This window comes from Sminthopsis crassicaudata, chromosome 1 (assembly GCF_048593235.1).
Source record: "Sminthopsis crassicaudata isolate SCR6 chromosome 1, ASM4859323v1, whole genome shotgun sequence".
In the NCBI taxonomy this organism is placed as follows: Eukaryota; Metazoa; Chordata; class Mammalia; order Dasyuromorphia; family Dasyuridae; genus Sminthopsis; species Sminthopsis crassicaudata.
Genome location: NC_133617.1, coordinates 584,642,668 through 584,664,403, shown reverse-complemented (window position 1 = coordinate 584,664,403; position 21,736 = coordinate 584,642,668). Strand labels below are relative to the sequence as shown.

At 36.5% G+C, this 21,736-nt stretch overlaps 1 protein-coding gene across 6 annotated transcripts in view; it reads left to right on the top strand.

Moving 5' to 3' along the window:
* The window catches only part of LHFPL2 (LHFPL tetraspan subfamily member 2), a 224,969-nt gene that overhangs the window by 14,137 nt on the left and 189,096 nt on the right, over positions 1–21,736 (top strand). For 3 of the 6 annotated variants that reach the window (XM_074282339.1, XM_074282338.1, XM_074282343.1), the window contains exon 2: positions 12,625–12,664. The exons of 1 other annotated variant lie outside the window; for it this stretch is intronic. The gene's annotated coding sequence lies outside the window, so the exon portion shown is untranslated. Of the gene's footprint in view, positions 1–12,624; positions 12,665–17,460; positions 17,522–21,736 lie in introns of all 6 variants that reach the window. 2 more of the 6 variants (XM_074282342.1, XM_074282340.1) reach the window with 1 other exon arrangement.

The window sequence follows — 21,736 nt, the reverse complement described above, 5'->3', positions numbered from 1 at the left end:
AATTCACAGATTTGTTGTAGAAATCTGGAAAACACATGGAAATATGAACTATAATTGACCACTCTGAGGGCGTAAATTATCTGGAGAAGACACCCAGTGGGTATTTCTAGTAATTTTTTTGAGGGAGGGAGGAATGAGGCCTTGCCATCAGTGTATATACTTTTAAGTCGGGGAAAGTAAAGAGAGAAAAAGTTCATGACACCACCCATTGACATCTGCCTGAAAAGTGTAATAGGAAAGAGAAGGGATGGAAATAATAGCCTTTTGTATGACACCCTCTAAGGGCCAGGCACTACATACAATTATTTTGTCATTTGAGTCCTCTCAGACATTCCCCTTTTCAGAAAAGCAGGGCCTGAATACAAAGACTTTCCTTTCTAATGAGTAGAGAATATATGGGGAAATACCAAGGTAGGGGAATTTGAAATGCTTCATAATTTTCACTAACAATAATTAAAAATAAAATGCTAAGTAATTAAAAATTAAACATAGTGATGAAGGGCTACTCTAATTGATAGAGAGGCAGCTTGGCACGATGGGTAGAGAGTTGGCCTTGACAGGGTTCGAGCTTTGCCTCTCACGTACTGACTGTGAAACTCTGGGGAATTCTCTTTTTTTCAAATTTTAATAGTAGTTTTTTATTTTCAAAATACATGCAAAGATAGTTTCCAACAATCACCCTTGCAAAACCTTGTGTTCCAAATTTTTCTTCTTTCCTTTTCCCCACCCCCCTTCCCTAGATAACAAGTAATCGAATATATGTTAAATGTGCAATTCTTCTATATGTATTTCCACATTTAACATACTGCACAAAAAAAATCAGATCAAAAAGGAAAAAAAAATGAGAGAGAAAAAACAAGCAAGCAAGAACAAAAAAGGTGAAAATACTATATTGTGATCCACCCTCACTTCCCATAGTCCTTTTTCTGGATGCAGATGGCCCTCTCCATCAAAATCTATTAGAATTGACCTGAATCACCTCATTGTCCTCCTGATCAATCATGCTTAAAGCTAGGTATCATCCTCAACTTTTCATTTCTCTCATCACCCTCTTCCCATAGCCAATCAGTTGCCAAATCCTGTCTTTCTATCTTTTTAAGAAATGTGTAAGCCCCCTTCTATTCTGTGACACTGCCATCACACTGACACAATTGCAGTAGTTTTCTGGTTAATTTCCCTGCCTCAAGCCACAGTCCACTCCGTTCCATCCTCCATTTAGCTGTCAAATTGATGAAGGTCTGACCATCACTTTATGACCGAATATAAAATCTTGTTTCACTTTTAAAATTCAGTGTGACCCGATCTTTTCTTACCTTTCTAATCCTCTTCCCCCTAACCTCTGCCCCTATACTCTGGGTCAAATGACACTGGTCTCCTTATTGTACTTCCATTTCCCAACCCTGGGCTTTTTCACCAATTGTCTCCCTAACCCGGAATTTGCTCCCTCTTCATCTTCACCTCCAGGCTTCCCTGCTTTCTTTTAAAATCCTGTATTCTACAAGAAACTCTTCCTAGTTCTTCCCTCTGAGATTTGTTCGTACATAATTTTTTGCATGTTGTCTCCCCACATTAGACTGTTACTCCTTAAAAGCAGGGAGTATCTTTTGCCTTTGCTTAGCACAGGGCCTGGCACATAGTAGGTTCTTAATAAATCCTTGTTGATTTTATGTGACTTGATTCAAACTACCCTAAGCCTCCAAGACTATAAGTTGGGGAGAAGTTGTCAACCTGCATAATAGAGGAAGTTTTCTCCTTCATTATTCCCATAAACTCTCAGATCTGGTCCCAGGTCTCTAACCTGAACATTGGAATAGATGCTACTCAAGCAAACTTTCAGCCTTGAAAATCTGATTCTGTGTATCTGGGCCTGGAATATTACAGTATGAATAAATATGAATGAAATTGGTAATTCTGTACCTTCAGGAAGACCAGCATAGTGTAGGGAAAGACAAGAAACTTGGGATTCAGTACAATTTAGGCCAGGAATATACACAATACAAATTAATGCATAAGTGAAGGTGATGGTCCCCATTGCTAGGAAGGCAAATATGGTATATAGGAGAGAACACTAAACTTGGCATTCAGAAGATCTGGCTGGGTTCAACTGACTATCCAATTTCTATCTTTGTGACTTTTGGCAATATAATCAATATCCCTAATCCACAATTTCTTTATCTGTAAAAATGAAGGGGTATTGACCAAGTGATTCATAAGATCTCTTTCACCTGTGATGTTCTGTGATCCCAGTCAAGGTATGTTCTTTGAGTCATTTTTTCCAGGAATGGAAAGAGAGGGAGTGTCCCTCTTACCTGTTTGTTCATCCCTCCTAGCCAAGAGAGGGTATTTGCCCGAGTTCTAGCCAGGGGTAGGGGTGAGGTCTGTAACTAAGGTACAGAGGAAGTTAATCAAACCGATGAATGAGCGACCTTGGCTTTATCTGCACTGTGTTGTAACAAAGTTACCTGATATTCCATGGTCTTGTTTACATTGTCTCAATATTTATTTTACTTATTTGGTAGTCCCCAAAGGTTTATGATTGTAGGGTTCTGTATTCCTTTCCTCTGGGCAAATTATTTCCTTTGTTAGCAGGGAGTTAGATGAGGTTCAAGGGAGATGAGTGATCTTCATTTCTGCTCTTTCTTTTACTGAAAAGTAGGCTGCTGGGCCAGGTGCCAGTTGCCACTGGCATTGCCCCAAGTCAAACTAGACCTGAAAAGTGAAGGAAGAGCTTGAGCTTGAGGGAGGATAGTTTATTACTCAGAACATGGAAATCAATGGCCAGTTTACTGCTACCAATATATAAAGGTAATGGAACAAAAATAGCCTTTAAAAGTCATTTTTCTCTTCCTTTACCTAATAATAACAACAGACAATTATATTGCACTTCCAACAATCCACTGAGGAAGGGACTATATTATTATCATTTTACACTTTAAATTTGAATTTTCATCATTCTTTCAGTGCTTGTTACTAGGACAAATGATAAGGAAATTGATACCTGAGAACTGAGGTTCAAATCCTAACTTTGTCAGTGATTTTAACCTCTCTGAGCCTCAGTTTCCCCATTTTAAAATTAGGAGATTGGACTAAATCATTATTAAGGCTCTTTTTGGCTCTAGATCTAAAAGACTACTAAGTAGATCCCAAAAAAATGTGAAAAGGGAATCCAGGGGCAGCTAGGTGGCGCAGTGGATAGAGCACCAGCCTTGAATTCAGGAGGACCTGAGTTCAAATCTGGTCTCAGACACTTAACACTTCCTAGCTGTGTGACCCTGGGCAAGTTACTTAATTCCAGCCTCAGGAAAAAAAAAAAAAGAAAAGAAAAGAAAAGGGAATCCCCAGTTGTCTGTAATCATAATGTAAAATGGAAATGCTCTTTCATCATTATATTAATATAATTAAGTACCCAGAAATGAAAAATCTGTTTTCTGCTAGTTAGTATCATCAACAAAGCATATACATTTCAATTATGCCAAATTATTTGAGAGGATGAGTCTTACTTAGAGATTCTTCATTTCACATGATCTTTAAATTTTGTTTTGTCTGCCTCATCTGTGTCATTTCTCTACTCTTAAAGAAAATAGATCTTTAGAGGTCAGAGGTTGTCATCTGTCTAGTCCCTTTCCTTCCACTTTTAACTTAATTTAGGATTTTATTTTATTTTATTTTATTTTATTTATTTATTTATTTATTTTTTTGCTGAGTCAATTGGGTTAAGTGACTTGCCCAGGGTCACACAGCCAATACATGTTAAATGTCTGAAATCAGATTTGAACTCAGGTCTTCCTGACCTCAGGGCTGGTCCTCTATGCATTACACCAACTAACTGCCCCAATTTAGGATGTTTTTGATCTCAGATGAGAAATTCTTAATTCCGTGTGATAGACTGGACCAAATCAAAGAATTGCAGAATCATAGATTAAAAGTTAGAGGAGGCATTAGAGTTTGTTGAGTACAACCTAATCATTTATTGATGAGAAATAGAGGCTGAAAGTGAGTGATTAAGTCACTTGTCCAGGTCAAAAGACTTGTGAATGTTTGGGCAGGATTTATATTTCAGCCTTTCTGAATCCAAGCCCAGCATCTTATCTAGAGTCTTTAGTTTCTAGCAGGAATGAATGAATGATGAAAAAGAATTTATTAAGGTTTCACTACTTGCCAAGTCTGGTGTTAAACTTTGGAGATTCAAATAAAAAAGTGAAGTATTTCCTTCCCTCACAGGATTTATGATCTTTTAAAAAAAATGTTATTAAAGTTTTCTTGGCAAAGATATTGAAATGATTTGCCATTTTCTTTTTCTAGCTCATTTTACAGATGAGGAAACTGAGGTAAACAAATTAAATGACTTTCCCAGACTTACATATCTAATAAGTGAGACCAAATTTGAATTCAGGAAAATGAGTCTTCCTTACTCCAGGCAAAGTGTTCTATCCACTGCCCCGCCCAGGGTGCCCCATCTTTTCTTTTCATATTGCCTAAAATTTCCCCAGAATTGTCCTTCTTTTCCTTTCCAAAGAATCAAGCTCTTATGTTAAAAGATTTAAAAAAATTTTTATAATAGCTTTTTATTTTTCTAAATACTTGCAAAAATAGTTTTCAACATTCATTTTTGCAAAACCTGGCTTTCCATATTTTTCTCCTTCCTTCCTTTAGGCAGCAAGCAATCCAATATAGGTTAAACTTGTGCAATTAAAAGAATTTTTTTAATGAAAAAGAAAAAAAAGTGAAACTGTTCAGTATGTTGAGCCATCCCCTCTTTTCCTCTCTCTTCATCCTTCTCCACTGTATATGTAATGTTTCACATCTGTGTAAAGGAATGCATAGGTGATATCTTCTCTTTTCTTCAAGAAGCCAACTTTTTCTTTGCAATATTAGAATTGTAATATTGTATTATATTCATCTTAGATTATTTTATGGTTCTTGCATTTACATTGTTATAGCTATTGTTTATTTTCTTTTCTTGACTTTGCTTGTTTCACTTTCTATCAGTTATCATCTTTTCATGCTTCTCTGTATTCATCATCCTTGTCATTTCTTTTGGCACAGTTATATTCCATTATATTGATATACCACAATTTGTTATTTCCCAATTGATAAGGATCTACTTTGTTTTTTGGTCTTTGCTACCACAAAAAATGCTGTTAGAAATATTTTGGTATATCCGTAATTTTATTCTTATGAGTGAACTCTTTAAGGTATATGCCTATCAATATAATTTCTGGGTTAAAGCATATGTCTCAATTAAAATTCCATCTCTTATAGGAAGCCTTCCCTATCCCCTCATAATTCCAGTGCCTTCCTTCTGTCAGTTATTATTATTTATCCTCTATGTAGCTTGCTTTTTATATATTTGTTTGTGTGTTGTCTCCCTCATCAGATTGTAAGATCTTTGAAAACAGGAACTGCCTCTTGCCTATTTTTTGTATCCCCAGGATTTTGCATGATACCTGGCACATAGTTGGTGCTTAATAAATATTTATTGAATATATGAATGGACTTCTTACTTTCTTTGCATACTTTCCAGTTGCTTTCTGGGACAGATGAATTAATTCACAAAGAAGGTTACATTCTACTGGGGGAAGCAACATATATATGTGGGAATTGTGGCCAGAGAAGGGGATATTTAGAAAGTCATAGAAATGGTGAGTTTTATCCATAGTATAGTCAATTGGTATGTCCTTTTCAGTAACGGCACTGATAGTATGATATAATTACTGAATTCCAAGCAGAAAGTGGAACATGGAGTTAAAGGGATGCATTTTAAAAGTAGGGTGGATTGGAAAGTATAGTGTAGTTGGGGGTGGAAGTATATAGGGATTGTACTTGCTCACCAGTCACAGTATTTCAATGAATTAATTTCCCCAAAGGACAATTTTCACCAGGGATTGGTGTAATTTTTTCTGTGCTTTATCCAGAAGTGCTCATCCAAATGGGGAGAATTTGGCCAGAGTAGGGTAGATTACAATTCTCTAGCAAGAAAAGTTCATGTCTAGAATTAGAAGGCCATGCTAAGAGCTCATCATAAGATCAGAAACATTTTAAGTTAAATCAGAGACACGATGAACAAGTGTTCTCTGCCCTCCTTGAAATTAGGTGCTCTAAAAGGCAGACCAAAGAATGAGAAAGATTTTCCTGGAGAATTAAATTCCTTTAGCTTTGGAAGGCCTTCTTTGGGCCCAGGTATTCTGATGGGTGGGAGTGTCTACTGTCCGGAGATGACATTTCAACTCATATTTTTCATTTATTATAGTTACTAGGAAGGCTGACAGGTAAATAGTATGTATATACTCAGAAATTGGATGGCTGGACTCTCTTTGAGAGATAACATCTGGAAAGCACTTTGCAAACCATATAATGCTATATATAAATGCTATATATTATTATCCTAAGAATCTAGGAAGAATAATGGGTGAGGAAGAAGGAGCACTCAACATGATGATGTATTCATGCTTCCCACTGCTCTGCAAATGAAAGTCTCAGTTGGAAGAACAGAGGCAGGACCAGCCTTACATATAAATGAAATAGGCAATAGTCTCTATGATCTTATATGTGTAGCAGACCACTTACCCCAAATTATTTTTTCCAACCACTTAGTACATAAAACTTTATTAGTAGTAATTAAAACAATGCCTATCCCAGATTCTAATTTATCCATTCATTCATTTTACCCATCTTTAGGTCCATTTTTAAAAAAACCAAATAATCCTTTGAGAGTTTTATACATTAAAGTGCTATTAATCATTTATAATTTATTGTATTAGATATTTTTAGGTGCTTTCCTGGATCAATTAACTGAGATCAGGGCACTCGGGAAATGAGACTTTTGATGAGGGAGGAGGTAAGGATAAATTTGGAGGTAGGGACACTGTCCAGAAAAAGGATAGACTGGTCTGGGTGGGGGTTGTGAAACAGGAGACAATAGACTTGTGGAAAAAAAATGAAGGGGAGGGGACTGTTTCCTTAGGAGCTGAGCAGAAAGAATCCAGTTCCTCTTGCAGAATGGGGACACAAAGGCAGAACTGTCTAACTCTACTTGTGGGTGAAGGATGGAGTGTAAATAGGGGGGGGAAGGGACATACATCTAAGAAGTGGTATGAAGGAAGCCTCTGCCTGAGCCACTGGGGACTGACTGCATGGGGTGAAGAACTAGGTTGGTTTCAGATGGTTGGCTGAACACTGGACCTAAGATTAAAAACAACTTGGCATTTGTTCCAAAAAGGGCAAGTCATGGGTTTATTGTCTGCAAACTAGAAGTATTCTTAAAGGTCATTTTAATCTCTTTTAGCATCAGTTTCCACAATAAGATTTGTATTCCATATTTTATGGTTGTTGTGAATCAACAAGAATTTAGCTCCCATTTATATAGCATTTTAAAGTTTACAAAGCACTTTAGGCTTTACAACCATTCTGGGACATAGGCACTATTATTATTTCTACTTTACAATTGAGGAAACTGAGGGAGACAGAGGCATGCCTAATGTCACACAGTGAATGTCTAAAGACATATTTCAACTCAGGTTTTCTGACTCCAGGTCTAATTTTCTACCCTCTGCATTACCACTTAGCACCCTCTATTAAGTACTTGCTGTGGGCCAAGCAACATTCTAAGCACTGGGGATACAGAGAGAGATAAGGAGAATTTAATAAGATAATGTATATAAGGGCAGCCTTCATCGTGTACTGGATAGAATGCCGGCCCAAGAGTCAAGAAGCCCTAATTCAAATCAGTCTCAAACACTTAATTGTATGACCCTGGACAAATCACTTAACCCCATTTGCCTCCCCAATAAAATGTGCTGGAGAAAGAAATGGCAAACTATTCCAGTATCTCCAAAAAAAAAAAAAAAAAAAAAAAAAAAAACAACCATATTGAATTTACTGAATAACAATAACATATGTGTGCATACTCTGTCAATTGTAAATGTAAGCTATTTTAATGTAAAATTATATTATACTTCTAAGATTGGATCTTGGTAAACATTTGCTACATGTTATCTGCTTTAGGGGAGTGTCATCTTTGATACTCAATTTGAATGCTAAGCTCTCAGCTTTTGAGAACCCCATGAAGTGCCATTCATCCTTGAGGAGAGCTCTCAAGTTGAGAGAGGAAGAAGAGAAGAGAGGGAAAGAGGGAGAAAGGAAGAGACGGGGGGAGTGAAATAGATAGAGAAAGAAAGAAAGAGAGAGAGAGAGAAAATGAGAATATCCATTTAGAATGCAGCCATATAAGAGTAATAATAGGTTGCTTTCCTTTGGTGGGAAAGGAGGGCGTGAGCCAGGCTTACCACAGCACTATCTGAAATGCATCTGAGAGAAGGTAGGCTTCAAGACTCTGGCATTACATGCTAGTTGGTCCCAGAGTCTCACCCAGAGTCTTGAAGTGGCTGTGGAAAGAGAAAGCTAACCTTGAAATTAGACTGCGGTTCTGACAAATGTTGTATCTTCTTACTGGGTAAGCTGTCTTTATCCTTGCACCAGTTTTGTATTTTAGACCCATTCTTTCTTTCTCACAAAGGCAAACAAGAGATGTAAGAACATAAACCAGAGTTTGAGAATTTGTCTGATGTGCACATAAATATAGGTTGTTTTGATGGGGAGGCTGTTTTCTTTGAAAAAGGAGTAAAGATATAGATATTCAAAGAAAGAGACCAACTGCTAAATAGGGCTGTCCTCAGTACCAAATTACTTCATGGCATCTAGGGCTCAGTGGCTGTGTAGCCACAGGATTTGTTCCATATTCCAAAAAGAAACTTGGCTCTCTGCTGAAACTGTGTAATGCTTTCCAGGACTGTGGGACTATGTTTCTGCCCTAAAGTCGGCGGGCCCCATCCAGTTCAGAGGAGAAAAGCTGACTTAAAGGGCTAATGCTTCTTTCTTTCTGACTGAATCTCATTCGTGAATAAGTAAAACAATGTCAGTATACCAATGTTCGCCAGATGAATATATCTTGCAGGTCTGAGAAAGTGACTAAAAGCTTCTTGGATTTTTTTTTTTGTGTGGAAATGAATTTTTTAAAAGATTTTTTTCAGTTGTCAATTTTTTTCCTCCCCCCCTTTCCACTTCTCCCCATCCCTTCCCTGGAAAAGAAAAAAAAAAAAAAAAAAGGAAAAAAACCCTTCTAGCACATAAGGACAGTCAAGGAAAACAAATCCCCATATTTACCATATCCAATATATGTGTTTCATTTTGCATGGCTGTCCATCACTATCCTGTCTGTCATGGCATAGTTAGCATTCTTCATCACTAATCCTTTGGAATCGTGGTTGATTATTGCTTTGATTCTTTAGTCTTTTAGAACTATTCCCTTTTGCAGTATTGATGTTATAGTATAAATTACCCTCCTGGTCCTGCTCACTTTGCTCTGTATCTGTTCACAGAAGTCTTCCCAGGTTTCTTTGAAATCAACTTTTCATTTCTTAATACCAAACAGTAGTCTATTAGATTCATTTATGATAATTTTTCAGCAGTTCTTCAGTTAATGAGCATTCTCCTGAAAGTCAATTTTTAAGTCTTTAACACTCTTAAGTTCCTTGAAGATAAGGATCATATCTCAGAAGATTTTAACTTTGGTGTTTTCAGTCCTGAGACTGTCTAAATCATTTAGCAACCTTACTGGTAGTTTTCTTAGCCCAGACCATGCATGGTACTGTGGTCCTGATCACCAAGATCATGGTGGAGGAATGCCTAGACTCTATAGACTTATTTCCATTGAGGTGGTGCACAAGAGACACAGATTATCTGCCTTTATCGTTTTGCTCACATCCATCTCTCTGTCTGCTGGGCTAGAGGCACTCATTTCTGTAGGAAGAGCTAGCATCTAAGTCTGAAACAGTAATTATAGAAGAATTGCTACATAGAAATCCACTTTTTAGACTATCCATAGGACAACATATCCAGAGCCAGAAGAGACCCTTGTAGTGATTTAGATGGTAAAATTGAGGTCAATGGAGGTTGTGACTTGTCCAGAATCATTCAGGTGAGAGATATCAGAGCCAGAATTTAAAACCAGGTTCTATGGGTCTAAACTAAGGATATCTTCCACTGGACAATGTTATGATATAGTAAAACATATTGAGTTTGGAGTCAAGAAATGGAGGTGTTTGTCTTGTCTCCTCTGGTAACTTCAAAGCCTTAGAAAAGTCCTACTTTTATCCATCCTCCTGAATGTCTCACCCCCAGAGATCCACCCATCCAAGGATTCCATAATAGTTGTCAGGGACTTTTCTAATCATTACCTCATCCCAATTGAGTAGTATTATCAATCATTCTTTTGTACCTCTGCTTTTGTGCCAGCATATCAGTCCTTAAAACAACTTGGGAAGTTGTTTTTACATCTCACCATTATACCCCACGGTACAACAGTACAAGATTCACTAGATCCACAGCTAAACCTGGCATTTAGCTGACTTAGTGACTACTGGTGCAAAAGATGAATACTATCATGTATCATCAAGGATGGACTCTCAAAGGGGCCAGAAATATTAATGATGCATAGTAGATTAGTCAGAGACCTTTCCCTTCCCTTGAATTTTTCTTATGAAACCTGTCAAAATTAATGCATACCCACACATCCCCTTCTAGCCCTCAGTATAAGACCAGCTTTCCATTCATAAGCACGTGTAGTATTATACAAGAAAACTTCTTAAAAGAAGGAAGGCAAGAATGAGATCCAATGAGCCCAAAGAAGTACAGAAGTTGTAACTTTTACTTGTTACTGAACTTCTAACAAGTCAAGAAAGAGGAAGAAAGAAAGGGAGGAAGAAAAGAAGGAAGCAAGGAAGGAAGAAGGAAGGAAGAAAAAAAGAAATAAAAAAGGAAGGGAGAGAAGGAAGTTGTTGATCTTCTAAGGTTGTTCTCTAGTTCTCAATGTCCTCCTACTCCAATTGTGTTCTGAATATAGAGAAACTATCACCTCTTTATTCCTTATAATTCTCAATGAATCCTAAAGTCATGTTAGCTTTTTTGGTTGCTATATCCTTCTGCTAAATCATATGGTACTAAAACAGTCCATATCTTTTTTTTTTTTTTTTGGACAGGCTACTATCTACTCATGATTAATCTAGATCATAAATCCCCTGAAGGCAGTTTCATTTTTTTTCTTTGCATCCCCTATCACAGTGCTTACCACAGTAGTAATCATAATTGAATTTGCTGCTGACGTTCTCCCAAATATGAGTTATATCAAAGAAGCCAGATTCTTCCCACTACTTTCTAGATAACTAGGAAGAGAAAAGGGTTAAATAATTCTATACAGTCTCTGTGATGCTTTTTAAAAAATATATGAAATAAAACAAGCATTTTCATAACATAGTAGAATAAAAAGAGATGATTGCACATAAAACTGGAAATCTATTGTGCATATTTTCTTTTATTTAAGTATTTCTTTTTCTTTGAAGTATATAATAAAATTATCATACATACATATGTATATATGCACACATAATTATTTTATACAAACTTTTGTTTATCACTTCTTTCTCTTGATGCAGATAGTATCTTTATCTTCTCAAATAAATTTTATTATTTTTTTTCTAATTCAGTAAAATAATTTTTGGTAATTTAATTGGGATGACATTGAATGTATAAATTAGTTTAGGTTAAATTGTCATTTTTATTATATTAGCCTACTCATGTGGCTTCCTTAGCATGACTTGTATAGAGGTGTCATGAAGTAGAGGATAGATCAGCCAATTTGTGGCAGAAAAACCTCAGTTTGAATATTTTAAATACTTATTAGTTATGCATGAGCTTTGGTAAGGCAATTGGGCCTCTCTAGTTCTCAATCTTGGATACTGGCTCTTTATCCTAAGTCAGTGTGTTACTCTTTGTCTGATTTTTTTTTACTAAGTTAAAAAGGACATTCTTTGCCTCACTTCTTTTTTTATTTAACCTTAAACACTGAATGGGTATTGCCTCAGTCTAACTGAAAACTGTTAAAGGCCTTAGCTTAAAAAGGCCAGGTCTCCCACAGGATCCAGGGCCATCTCTAATAGTATCGATCTATATATGGCCACTGGATCCAGATGGCTCTGGAGGGGAAAGTAAGGCAGGCGACCTTGCCGAGCACTCCCTCACGTAAATCCAATTCCCTTGCATGTCATGGCATCACATCCCTGATGTCATGGTCCTCTTGGAGAACGAAGGAAAAACAACATTTATCTGATAGATGACAAGTAGATTAGGGGACTTGATAGAGCATAAAGACCAGCATGGGATAGAGGAGGCAATGGAACCAGTTTAAATTTCCCAGGACAATGAGTTGGCTTAGCTAAAATTTGACTTGTGTGTCTTTGTTCATGCTGACCCCATAGCTTGCATGGACTCTGTCCTAGTCTTCCCCTCTTTTTATGACATACTTCATCTTTGAAACTTTCTCTGACCCTAGCTGAAAGTGAGCTCCCTATCCTCAGATTTCTCAAAGCTCTCCTCTTCTCCTTTGCATGCCATCTCATCACTCTTCTCCATGGACCCCCTACTATTAAATGGCAGGGTCCTCTGTTGCATCTGTCTGTGAAGGACCAGTACTTTAACTATGCCTTATACTTAATAAGGATTATTCAATGTAAGCTCAAGCTTAGTTTGTTTTAAGTTGACAGAAATGAGCATTTCCTATTTGTTTTACAGGTAACAAATCCAATCAATTTGGAGATTTCTATATATTCAGGTAAGTAATTTATCCCATGTCTATTTCCCTTTTACTGATTACATGTTGGAATTCCTAGATCTTGATCTATTTTTCCATGATATTGTGAAATAAAAGTATATTACCCTTAAGAAAAGCAAAAGAATCAACTATATTTTATGATTACAAAGTAAAAAAAATTATTAATTCTGAGTTAATGAACAAAGCTGGGGGCTGCACGTGACATGTATTGAAGAAAAGAAAAATCATTTTAATATTAGCAGACTATTTTAATTTATATATTATTATTTATAATAATATAAATATTTTATATAAAATATACTTATATAATAAATAAAATAAATATAAATATAAATAATATAGATATAAATGTAATAATATAATATATATAAATGTTAACATTTAAATATTGTAGTATATTCCAGAATCGTGATTCCAAATCCCTTATCTTCCTACCTGAAAGTGATGTCTTCCTTATTATGATTTTTTATATAATTTTTCTTTATCTCTCTTTATCCTTCTATATAGTCTGCCATTTGTTATTCTTTTGTGTGTATGTATATGTCTCATTTTCTTAATGGATTGTAAGCCCCCTGAGGTTAGGAGCTATATTAGTGACTTTGTCTGATTCATATAATCCCTTATACAAAAGAGCTGTTGGTTAATCAATGTGTTTTGAATAGAAATACATGGTATACCAACAGTCTTGGTATGATTCAAAGTCTTTAAAACTCAAATAACATTTGAGTTTATATTTCATAGTTTAATATTTATATTTAAATATTTTATAGTTTGGAAAAACTATAAAAGATTAAAATCATACTAAGACTTTTGGGGGAGAGTGAGGCAATGCAGTAGATAGAAGAACTAAGTTCACATATGGCTTCAAACACTCACTAGCTGTGTCACCCTGACAAGTCACTTTACCCTATTTATATCAATTTTCCTCATCTGTAAAATGAGTTAGAGAAGAAAATGACAAACCATTCCAGTATCTTTGTCGAGAAATCCCCAAGGAAGGTCACGTAGAGTTTTACATGATTAAACAACAATAAAAACAACAAAACTCTTGGGACACTTGTATAAGGAATTTTTAAAAAAATTCTTATATAATACAATTGCCAGGGATAATCATTTAACAGTCATCTATTAAGCTTTGTGCCCAAGCCTTGTGTTTGGGGGCAAAAATGGAACAAAACAATAAACATGAATCAAAACAGGCCTTGTCTTCGAGAAACCTGCCTTTTCTGGGATGATAATTGAGGTTTGACTCTAGGGCCGATATACAGACAGGTTTTTGAATCCTACTGTTCTCCCCCCCCCCATTCAAACCATCAAGGTTTCCCAGAAAGTGAGTGATCATTTCTAAGAGGCAGTATGACATAATGAAAAAAGAACTAAACTCAGAGTAGGGACTGCTGGGCTTAGTCCCCAATTCAGATGCTTCTTGTGAGATCAGAGTAAGCACTTAGCTCAAACAGATAGCATGATGTAGTTCATAGAATATTGACTCAGAAAGATGTAGGTTGACATGTTGCGTCTTGACATACTCCAGTTGGGTGAACTTTGGGCAAATCCCTTAATCTTTCTTAACCTCAGTGTCCTTGCTGGGGTCTGACTTCATGGCCTGTAAGGGTCTTTCTACATCTAAATCCATGATATTATGAGCTTCCCAGAGCTTCAATTTTTTCACCTTTTAGAGCCGTAATGTCTATTAGCTTTAGATCTGGAAAGAGCTTTAGAGGGAATTGTATCCAACTCACTCTACAGATGAAGAAAGAAGTAGAAAACTATATATTTGTTTTATTCCATAATTAAAAATAAAATTTAATAATTAAAAAACCTCACAAGTTTGTAAGGAAAGTATTTGGCAGACTTTTATATGTTCTATAAATGTGTAGTCTTTGTTAATTTTTTTTTTTAAGTTTCTGTCTTTGGTAATCAGTTGTAATGTTTGCTGAAAGACATTAACATTTTTAGGGTTCTGGTATACAAAGTCACTGAAGCCAGTAATGTACTAAAAGGTAGCCCCGTGGCTAGAAATTATTAATTCGCCTCCATAGAAAGCTCTACTAATGACCCATAAAAGAAGTGCCATTAGGCAGTCCCAGAAACCAGGCCTCAGGTATTCCCAGGGAGGAATAGACCATGCACCATTAGCTCAGTGGTTGGCAGACCTGAATGGCTCTGAGTTGAAGTCATAGAAGCCTTTAGAGAAAAGCAGTATCTTGGAAGCAACAAACCTTTCAAATTAATGGGCTGAATAAAAACCACAGACTCAGTTTTCTTCTGAGTCTAAAGGGTTGCCTCGTAGTAAATGAAGAATATTGCAGGCCCTGCAGGGACTGTGAGGGCCACTGAGCATTGTGTGCTTTGACATTGAGAGAGGAGGAACTTTGGATGGGGATAGAGAGGCAAAGCATGGTTTGCGTGAGATTGGAGGTATCGAGGCAAGGCAACAATTATTTATTAAGCCAACTCACTGTGTGGTAGGGCAGTGGATAGAGAGCTGGATCCGGAGTCAGGAAAATTCAAACCTGTCTTTAGACACCTATGAACTGTGTGAGCCTGAGCAAGTCTCTTCATCCTGTTTGCCTCAGTTTCCCCATCTGTAAAATGATCTGAGGAAAGATATGGCAAAAATACTCCAGTATCTTTGCCAAGAAAACCCCCAAATGAAGTCATGAAGAGTCATCCGGATCTAATGCAAAATGATTAAACAATAACAATTCTGAATGTTTTCTTAAAGTTTAAGGTATTTTTTCTTAGTTTCTACTGTAGAACTCCTGGTCCCTGTGCGTCTCTAATGATTATAATGGCACATCACCACAAGGAGAGATGACTCGGTGACAGATGAGATTACTTCCAAGTGTTGTTCCTACTCATGCAAGCAGCTGATTATCGGGAAGATGGGATAAAGAATCCTGTCTATCCTCAAATTTTCTTCTAGAAAAGTTGTTTCTTCTTGGCCCTTCCTACAGTCTGGTCAAGTCTGAAAAAGAAACAATGCGGGAAAAATAAAACCAGCCTTAAATGTGCTCAGTATTGATTTAAATGGGCCTCGTGACTAGATATGTGAAACTTTTCATATAACTCTACTATTATTCTCACATTTGTTGAATTTGACTGCTTGGCCCCAGGATGTGAATGCTGCTTTTCCATGGGAATAGTTGCTGTCTAGCCAACCTAATTCATTGGTGCTCACCTGCTAACTTTATGACTAGCAAGCAAGCAGAGCTAAAAAGAATCCTAGAAACAATCTGGTCCTTTCACCTTTCTGAATTTCTTTTTTCATTTTAAAATTATGGGGATGGAACCAAATGGTCTTTTAGGCCTTGAATAGGACCTCTAGAATTTTGTGATTCTTTAAGCTTTTACAGGCCAAGTAGAAGAGTGGAATTTGGGAACAGACCAGAAAAAAGTTTGCTGGTCCACTGGGGAATGAAATTCTTGACCTCATTAGCTCTGTGCTCTGAACAGCTATTGATGATTTACTTTATATCTCAAATATTTCCTACTTCTCCTTTGTGTGGGTTGAACAACAGCTGCCTACAAAAAAAAAATAAAATTAAAATAACCTTTAGCCTCCTTTGATGTTGCTAAAGTGATTTTCTTATCATCAGCTCTTTGTTTCTGAAAGACAAGTCTTTCAAGCTTTATTTTAACCCCATTGGATTTAAAATCTACTGGTATTGTTTGTAGCTTGCTCTTTCACAATTCAGAAACTGTGAAATTGTGTAATGCAACAAACAAACTCAACTTAATAAGGTCATTTTCTATGATATTTTATTTATTTTTTCAGTAGTATTTTATTTTCCCAAATATAAGATAATTTTCAACATTCATTTTACAAAAATTTAAATTTGTATTCCAAATTATCTCCCTTTCTCCTTCACTTGCTTACATCTCCTCCCCAAGAGAGCAAGCAAGCTGATATAGATTATGTGCAGTTATTTTAAACATGTTTCCATATTTCTTGTTGTGCAAGAAAAATCAAATCAAAAAGGAAGAAAATCATGAAAAAGGGGGGAAATCAAGTAAACAAACAACAACAAAAAGGTGAAAATACTATGCTTTGATCTACATTTAGTCTCCATATGATGTGGATGGCATTTTCCATCCCAAGTCTATTGGAATTGCCACATTTTATTTATTTATTTTCTCTGTTTTCATTGGTTTTTCTGGGTCTTTTTTTAATCTTAACTTTTTATCATCCAGGGCCCCTCATCCAGCAGGTACTTCTTAGGTGGGAGAGTTAGTTGGTTCCAAATGGAATGCTCTAAGATTTTACTTTGGTATCACTGGGAGATAACCTCATTTTGTCAGGCATAAGATTTTTTTATCTATTTTACTTTATCTTGCAGTTTATAAGGGTTATGAGTCAGATCAGAGCAGGCCTCTTAGGAAATTAAGTAGTTGAAGATTTTTTGAAGGAGGAGCTGATAAAACCATATTTTTCCAAGTTAATAAAGGTGGGTGGAGAATTGGAAATACTTTTTCCCTCAATCCTTGAGTGATAATGTTAGCAATAATTAATACTGGGCTTTTAAAAAAAAGATTATTTTACTGTTGTCATTTGTTTTGCCTAGGTCTCCCTCTGTATCCTTTCCCTTCTACTTCTCCTAAAAACAATGCAGCACTGGTTTCCTCTAAAACAAGTTTTGATACCAGGCACTTTGAGGTGATTACTCAATTCTGGATTCTCAAACAAATTTTAGGATGCATCCTGAGGCTCTGTTTAAAGTTCCTATTAGACCCTTTCCCCCCCTTCCCTTTTCCATTGATTTGTATCTTTCTCTATTTTGTTTCCTGATTAGCAAAGCAGCCTAGTGGATTCCCTGGCTTAAATTCTATCTGCCTGCCTGGGGTGGCTGAAAGGTAGGACTATTTCCCTTTATGGCCACAATTGGAAAAAGAAAACAAACAAAAGAGGCTCCAGTTGCTGCCCAGCAGGCCAGGAAAATAGTTCTAATTCTCTTTATGCTTGGGTTCAAAGAGCACTTAGCATTTTATGGGAGTGACCAGCCTCCCTGGGTACTCCTGATTTGTGTGAGTCTGTCTTTTAGCCCAGTGGACAATTAACTATGTTGATCCCTGTCCCACCTCCCTTTCTCTCTGTCTCTGTCTCTCTGTCTCTGTCTCTGGCCCTTTGTGGACTGGAAAGAAGAGATTTGATGCCCTTGCTTTGAAGATTTAAAAGAAGGCACTGGTGCCCCTTTTGAGCAGAGCATCAGGCAAGGGTGGGGAAGCATTTGATCTGGTTCAAAGGAGATGTTCCTGAAGCATGAAGATTGAACTGATTGTGAACTCACTCCATGGAAAGAAACCCAGTCTGGAAAACAAGCCATCAAGGAAGAATCCTTCTGTTATGAAGTTCATTGGTATATGGATCTTTATTCTCATATCAGTATAAAATAGACAGGAGATGAAAGTGAAATAAGAAACCATTCCCTAAAGTAGAGACAATTGAACATCTTAATGGTCATTTCTAAAGAATAAAATGCAAAGAGAATAACTTTGTTTAATTCATTAAGCTCCACCCAAAATGAACTAGCATTTTGGGGGTACAAGACTACCTGAAGGCTTGATCCATTTCTTCATATTTAAGTATAAGGCAAAGTTTTTTCTCTTACCAAGTCTCCTGCTCCTCTTCCCCTAATTTGAGAAATAAGAATATTTTATAGATAAGAAAACTGAGGATGAGATTAAAGTAATTTATCAACTAGAAAAATGTCAAAGGCAGCATTTAAATTTAGGGAGAAACAGGAACATATCTAGTGATTATTTTACCTTATGAAAAGTTCTAGAAATAAGCCTACTTGGAGAGCCACATTAACTTTATTTTTTTTTTCCCTGAGGCAACTGGGGTTAATTGACTTGCCCAGGGTCACACAGCTAGGAAGTGTTAAGTGTCTGAGAGCAGATTTGAACTCAGATCCTTCTGACTTCAGGGTTAGTGCTCTATCCACTGCACCACCTAACTGCCTCCCACATTAACTTTTCAAAAATTGATATATTTTATTGATATCTTTTGTTTTCACATCATCTAACTTTTCCAATATAAACATCCCTCTCCTCCTCCCAAAGAGCAATCCTTTAGAAACAGTGAATATAAAAGAAAAAAAATTAAGTTCAATAGCATTAGCCAACATATTGAAAAAGTCTCACATAGGTAGTATTCCATCCCTGTGGCCTATCCTCTCTGCAAAGGAAGGATATTTTCATTATTACCTGAGAATTGTATTTTAGAAGTTGTCAGTTTTCTACTGACTCTCCTTACATTTCAGGATGCTTGTGTGACGATAACTAGAGATTGCAGGACTAAGAAGAGATATAGTTACCCCCAGTTACTAAGCTATGTCTCCCTTTCTCTGAATACACTTTGATTGTTAAGTATGTAATGAAGCTATTTAATGTTCATTAGTTGGCAGAACAAATATCAGATCTCTAATTGGGAGATGAGGTTTTGGCTCAGCTATTGCTTAGCTTCATGACCTTAGGCAAACCTCTGAGCCTTGGAGTTTTTTGTTTGTTTGATTAGTTTGGGGACTTTTTTTAAATCTGGAAATTTGAAGGCTACATTGCAAGATCTGTAAGGTCCCTTAAAATTCTAAAGTTTTAAGATTTCCCTGAGGGACAATATGGCATACTGAATAGAGGGCCAGCTTTTTTGGTGGCAAGTAGGCTTGGGGTAGTTCAAATTTTGGCTCTAATGGGATTCCTGCTATATGACCCTAGACAGCTAAAATCCTCTCTCTGCTGGAGGCAAGTCTTTAGGATTAGATATTACACACAAAGAGCCAATCTGCATTAGAAGTTCAGATTTTTAGGAAAAAATTCTTTAATTATCTGTGAGTCCTAATACTAGGAATTATTAAAATAATATTTCAGCCTATAAATATAAGAACTCAATAGAAGAGAAGAGTCCAAGTCTTTATAGAAGATTTATCAGTTTTGTACTTAAGGCCAAGTATTCCAAATTGGTTTTTTATGTTATTTGTCCCTGGTTCTGAAAGAGAACCATGACATTATGGAGATCCTGCTGTGACATGCAAGTGAATTGGATTTAAGTGAGGGAGGGCTGTGCAAGGTCACCTGCGTCACTTTCCCATCTGGGTCCAGTGGCCAAATATAGATCAGGAAGACTGGAGATGGCCCTGAATTCAGTGGGGGACTTTAGCCTTTTAAATGGGTCTCGATTTGGATGAACTTACATTAGATGTTATCTGTATGCAAAGTTCAGTATTATGTATGAAGAAGAGTTACAAGAGATATTCAACTTCAGATCTGGGCCTTTGAGAGAGAATTTGGTCAAGGGATTATGGTTGGAAGAGAGAGGTAGTAAATAATGGCTCTAAGCTAGAAAAAATGAGTCTATGGGGGACAGACTGGAACCTTGCATAGGCCATGAAGTTTCAACCTCCACCCAATATAGTTTGGCAGTTGTTCATAAGGGATGGAGAGTAGGATCATGACTGTTGAGATGGAAGGAACTTATAAAGCCCATTGGGTCCAACTCCTTCATCTCACAGCTGAGAACATGGGAGCTATAACTTGCCCATGGACAATCCCCTAAGGGTCTGCAGCACAATTTGACCTTGAGATCTTTCTAAATCCAGGCCCAGCCAGCCTTCCATATGTTGTGCACCTAGCTGCCTTAGCACATTGGTTTCTGGCTTGTTTAGAAGAGAGGGATGTAGTAAATGATTTTATACATTGGACTTTCACAAGTTGAGTGTTCATTAATCTGAGAAGTGCTTGTACGTTCATCAGAAAGTGCAGAAATCCAAACATTTATAACTCCAAAGCTTGTTAACAGGCTTATTTCTGAATTCCTTTTCCTGCCCCTTTCCCAGAGGCATAACAGTCCTGGTTCAGGCCCTAATAATCTCATGCCTCACAAATGGCCTCATTTCTCCAGTTTCATTCTCTCTAATCTCCAACACATTCTTGCTAACTATTTTAGGGTCAGTTAAGACTTCATTTAAATTTAACCAGCATTTATTAAGTGCCCACCATGTCCTAGACAGTTCTAGGTACTTGGGATACAGAGACAAAGACAAATCGTCTCTCAAGGACTTATGTTCTAATGAATGGGTAAGTGAAGAACAACAAATACATAGATAATTCTCATATTAAAAATATGAAAGACATATACAACAAATACAGTGATTCCCTCAATAAGACTTTTGAAACTTGCTAATACTCTATTAAGTCAATGTTCATTTAACCTTTACATTTATATTATGGTATAGTTTAGGTGACAATGGGCTTGAAATCAGAAAGATCCTAGTACAGTGGTGGTCTCAGATAGCCATTGGATTATGTGGCCTTGAACATGTGAATTCACATTGTCAACCTCAGTTTTCATATCTGTAAAATTTGTAAAAATCTAGGGCTTACCACCTAGCATTGATGTGAAGATAAAATGTGTTAATATTTACAAAATAGTTTGCAAATTTAAGGTGCTATAATGTTGTTGTGTCCAACTCTCTGTGATCCCATTTGGGGTTTCCTTGGCAAAGATACTAGAGTGGTTTGCCATTTGCTTCTTCAGCTCATTTTACAGATGTGAAAACTGAGTTAAGTGATTTGCCCAGGACCACATAGCTAAGTAAGTATCTGAGGCCGGATTTGAACTCAGGTCTTTATGATTCTATTTGCTTTACCACCTAGCACATGTATGTGAATGTTAATTATCATTATTATTATTTTAAGAGATTATAAGAGAACTTTCACATCTCTTATCTCATCTTTCCAGAAGGATGTTGTTGCTTTGTAACTTTATAACTATATAACTTTATTAGTTTATAATTTTTGTAACTTTATAGCTATATGTTTTGTAATTGCTGTTATATAGTAAGTGTAGTTTGCTTGTAATTACATAGATTTGAATACTCATTTAATCCTCATTACAACCCTGGGACCCAAGTGGTTGAAGTGCCATCATACCCATTTTGCAAATAAAAAAGCTGAAACTTAAGATGAAACTTAAATTGCCCAGATAATAAGTTGAACTCACATCTTCTGACTTTGTGGCCTCTATCTCTAGGACTTCCAAGTCTGTAAAATCCTGATTCCCTTCAGCATTTT